Here is a 5271-nt window from a genome sequence, read left to right on the forward strand (position 1 = left end):
ATTGATATGAAGTTTGTAGCAAATAAAATATGTTGTTCATAATAGATTATGATAGAAATATTGATGTATTTCCTTGTTGTTAATCTGCACTTTTCATCTCATATCAGTAATAATTTTTTTTATTGAAGTTTCAATGTGTAGCTAGTTTGTTATGTTCTTGTTATCTCTCAAGTTCAAAATTAAAAAATAAAAAATCTTTAAAGGGTTTCAAATTAGTTATTTAATTTTGCAAGGACCATTATGCCATACATTTTTATTTGATAGTCATATGTTCATTTTATATAAAAAAGAGCTACTTCTAAAAAGGATCTAGCTAGCTTAACAAGCTCCTATTGGTGCTAGGTAAATTAGTTGCTAACCTTGAACTAGAGTAGCAATAAAGGAGAGATTTGAAAGGATTTTACATACATGAGAGAAGATGCACTAATTAATATCAACAAGCATCAAAGATATTCAACAATAGCGACCAAACAATGTATAAGTTGGAAGCCACTAGTACCCAAACCTAACATCACCATGCAAGAGGGGACATAAATTAAAAAAAACAAACTACCTAAAACATACAAAATAAAAAGTGACTAATTGGCTTGAGGAAACATCAAGTCATAACACTCTAGAGAGAATTGGATGGTACCAATAGTCTTACCCACAAACACATTACTAGGGAATCTTATACATAACCTGATGTGCTCATTCTCCTAATTTATAAGACAAAGCGATCAAAGAAGGCAAAACCTTATCCACATTAGCATTCACATAAAATTAGCCAAATAAATAGGCATTTTCTAAATTTGTTCCCTTATCAAAAGTACTCGGTTGACCAAAAGATTTAGAAAATATGCATCAAAACCTCACCCTCCTCATGTTCTAATGGTAAGCTTGAAAGCCTAATCAATATGGAGATCTTAGTGATACATTCCTTCATTAGATTAAAACCCAATCTCCATGTTTTAAGGAATAGTCTTACCTTACCAAGAAACTATGAACCATCCAAGAGGGTTTAGACGCAATCTCCGTGGTTTGTAAAAGAGATTAAAAATAAGTCATTCATTATGGCTAATCTCTACACATGGGCACATAGTAACTCCTATAAAATTCCCAATGAGAGAACTCCATAAAGTAGAATAAGACATTTCTATAATTCTATAATAGAATTAGGGACGAAAATCATAATTTATCAAGAAACCATGAACCATTCAAGATGGTTTAGACACAATATTCGTGGTTTGTAAAAGAGATTAAAAATAAATAATCCATTATGGCTAATCTCTACACATGGCCACATAGTATCCATTTGTTTTGAGCTTATTTATAAAATTCCCAATAAGAAAACTCCATAGAGTAGAATAAGACATTTCTATAATAGAATTAGGGACCGGAATCATAATTCTCGTATCATGAAATGGAGACAATCGACTCTTTTATTTCCTCTTTTGCTTCTATTTCGTTATTTGTTCATGTTTTCCTTTTATCATCCCCTGTTTGTGTACAGTCATTCCGTCTACCTTCTCCCACTGGATATGGCGGCACTATGTGGATCAACAATATCCAGTCTATTCATGGACACCCCAATCACTTGACATCACAATCCGGCCAATTCTTCTCTCTAACAATATCTCATACGCAGGTTAAAACCTGCGGTTTGGATGTGGATTCTTCTGCTATGCTGTTCCTTGTGACACAGGCTACTCTTTTGCAGTATTCTTTGTTATCTACAATGCTAATTATAGTGACCCAGATGTCCTGCAAATGGTGTGGACTGCAAACGGAGATTGTTTGGTCCAAGACAACGCCACGCTTGAACTCACCTCCACTGGAGATATTGCGTTGAAAAACGCAGACGGTACTCTTGTCTGGTCTACAAATACATTCACAAGTGATTTTCAGGGGATGGTGATCGAAGAATCACGGAACCTGGTGCTCCTCAACAGCTCAACTGGAACCATATGGCAGTCTTTCGACCATCCAACTGATACGTTGTTGTTAGGTCAGAAGTTGAAGGTGGGACAGAAGCTTACTGCATACATTTCTGCAACCAGCACAAGCAAAGCTATTTTTTATGGATCTTTGATGCCATAAGATTTTGCTCTGTTTACAGCTATCCATAAGATTTTGCTCTGTTTACATCTACTACCCCACCTCAAATGTATTTTATATATCCTTGGACGGCTACAGCTGTGAACTTTTCCTTTATACGATTTGACCACAATTTGCTCTTATACTATTCAGAAGGATAACCATCCAATCCATTTGCATTCAATGTTTCCGTACCTCGCGATTCCCTCTCCTTAAAGATTTATTATGATGGGCATTTGAAATTTTACTCTTTGCAAGAAAAAGTTAGACGAGCTGATTTTGACTACTTGTCAGAATATACCAATGCTCTAAGCAGGTGTGGGTATCTAACAACATGTGGGGAGTATGGTATTTGTAGTTTGTACACGTAGTCAGTACGAATGTCCAGAGAAAGACAATTACTTTTTTCCCAATCCCAGTTCGGGATGTACTCCATACAATCAACTCGTTTGTTCACAGACATCCACAGGGAGTAGTAGGACACCACACTATTCCTTTCTGGAGCTGGAGCATGTTTCGTATTTTAGTTATATGTGGGAAAAATCTTCTATTGTAGAGCTGGTCACAGAAGATTACTGTAAAAGTCTTTGTTCCACAAATTGCTCTTGCAAAGCAGCTTTCATCGGGTCCAATTCTTCTCATGGCTATTGTTTCCTCAAGTCCTCGCTCTTCTCCTTGCAACTGAACAATAAAACAAGCGATTTCTTTTACAATTCAACTGCTTATATTAAAGTTCAGTCAAGACCCAACAGGTTTAATTACTTGGTCAATTGCAATATCTTTCTCATGCAAGAACTCAAAAAAATTCTCGAAAGAATGTTGCACATACTCAGAGGAGTGTGATCTATCATCGTTCATATAAAAATGATACTCCCTGATTATCTTCCTGTCCTCTTCTGTACTATCAGGAGCATGTCTATATGTAATGTGAACAAAAATAGCAATCTGGACTGAATTGTAGTACTGAGACTGTACCTCATTCTGTGGTTGCAATGTATAGTTCTTTGCAAAATCAACCACCGATACAATAGTGCCAATCGGGAAAGAGTTCTTACACATCCTGAACTGTTGATCCAACCACTGAGACCTATGGGTGTGCCTTGCATACTTGTAGAAAAGATTTTCCTTAAAATCCAAAATAAAATCAGCAATACTCACTTCTCTTGAGACTAATTCGCATCTAGAACCTTCACCTCCACTCTTCACAGTATATTTCACTGTCTCGTATCTTTTTTTCTCAACATAATTATTTCCAAACTCGTGTTCACTGCCCTCATGAAAACATGAAACAAACTTTGACAACCCAGCGCATTCTGAGCACTTTTCATTCAAACAATAATTTCTATAGAAATAGCAACCATCATCTCTAGGGCATAAAAATAGATCTTGCAAGTCTCTTGATGATCTCGGAAATAACATTGCACCACACTCCTGCAACATCTCATTAGTATGCATCGTAGAACGAATATGACATAAAAGTTCATGGTACATTGAAAACTCCACATGGTACTTGCAACAACAGGTATTGCGAATCTTAAGAGGAACACAATAAAATGGTTTCAAAGATTCAAAGGCCTTTTGTGATATTTGCAAAGTTGGATGTAATTCACAAAATTTTTTGTACAACATTGTTTGGCTTGATTCCAAGAAATGTTTGGGATGCGGTGTGCGGTCTCGGTTGCCGATTCTTAATTTCAAAACATCCTTTACATTGGGTGACACTCTAGAATTAGAGTGCCAAAATTGTTGAATCTCTTCCTTCACATTGTCAGTCAACTTTCTATCAACACGTGGAAGCCTCCCACCAAATGCCCATGTATCTTGTTGAAGTGGATCGTCAAGTCTTTGTCTTCGTGCAAGTGCTCTATCCAAAGTTTTACGGTTTATGTTAAAATCAACACAAGTTTGTAACATTTGACGAGCCTTCCTCAATTGATGGCTTACTAAGGAGGTTGTAATCACTCTTCGAGCGGCTCTCTTATCTCTTTCTTTGGTATTCTTTCCAATAGAATTGAGAGCGTCAAATAGATTTTTTGCAATAATAGAATTTCTCTCCGTTTTCTTGTTCATATGAATCTTCAATTTGTTTAGCAATGGTCTCATCTTTATCATCTTTAGCAATTGAACAAAGAGTTGGCATTGCTCGGTCAATGTCTTATTGCTAAAATTTTGGTTGAAAAGTTTTGTAGCCCACAACCGAACGGTTCTTGTTGACCTCTTGCCTTCAAGATTCGCAATACTGTTCTCATCGATTTCAAATAACCATTTTGGGGTTCTTGAAGGTCTTGGATTTGGAATTTGTCTTTCATCCATGAGAGGGTCTTCATTTCTAAAGTAATTAGGTGTTACATATGGTTCACTTGGTGAGGCAATTCCACCTTCAATGTTAAAGTTTTCCACATTTTCACCTCCTATGTCAAAATTTTCCACATGTTGAGCATTTTCATTACCACTTTCAACATTTTCAAAATTTTCAATATTTTCACTTTCAAAATCTACATTTTCATTTTCAATAACTTGTGGCACATTTTCCACATGTTGAGCATTTTCATTATCACTTTCAACATTTTCAATATTTTCACTTTCAAAATCTACATTTTCATTTTCAATAACTTGTGGCACATTTTCAATTTCAATTTCCTCTTCAGTTGAAGTAACATTAGCAATATATAACATACCTTGTCTTCTCCTCCTATGACATTCTCTATCTCTTTCTCTATACACTTCAACTTGGTCATTTGAAAGTTTTCTTTTGCGTTTAGACTTTCAACGACTACTACTCCCCATTTCCCTCCACACATATGCTCCTTCATGATTGACAATGTAAGTTTTCACTTTAAGAATCTCCCAAAAGCAATAATTTGTCTCTAGCTATCTGCAACCCCATGATCGTCGACAGAAAACATAGGACCCAAACTGTCGGCCCTTGGAATCAATAGAATGGCCCACAAACCCTTTTTTTTTTTGGTTTTTAGTACCAAAATCGGATATCCGATAAAATCCGATATCCGATTTTAGTACAAAAATATGTGGTCCCCAAAAAAAATTCCCGTTGCCGCCATTTACGAACTAAACTGCCACATGGTAGAAATCTGATATCCGATTAAATCGGATATCAGATTTTATTGGTCATATTTTAGAGAGAGAGAGGAGGAGGAGAGGGAGAGAGAGAGAGAGAGAGAGAGAGAGAGAGAG

Source organism: Cryptomeria japonica, chromosome 7 (assembly GCF_030272615.1).
Source record: "Cryptomeria japonica chromosome 7, Sugi_1.0, whole genome shotgun sequence".
Lineage (NCBI taxonomy): Eukaryota > Viridiplantae > Streptophyta > Pinopsida > Cupressales > Cupressaceae > Cryptomeria > Cryptomeria japonica.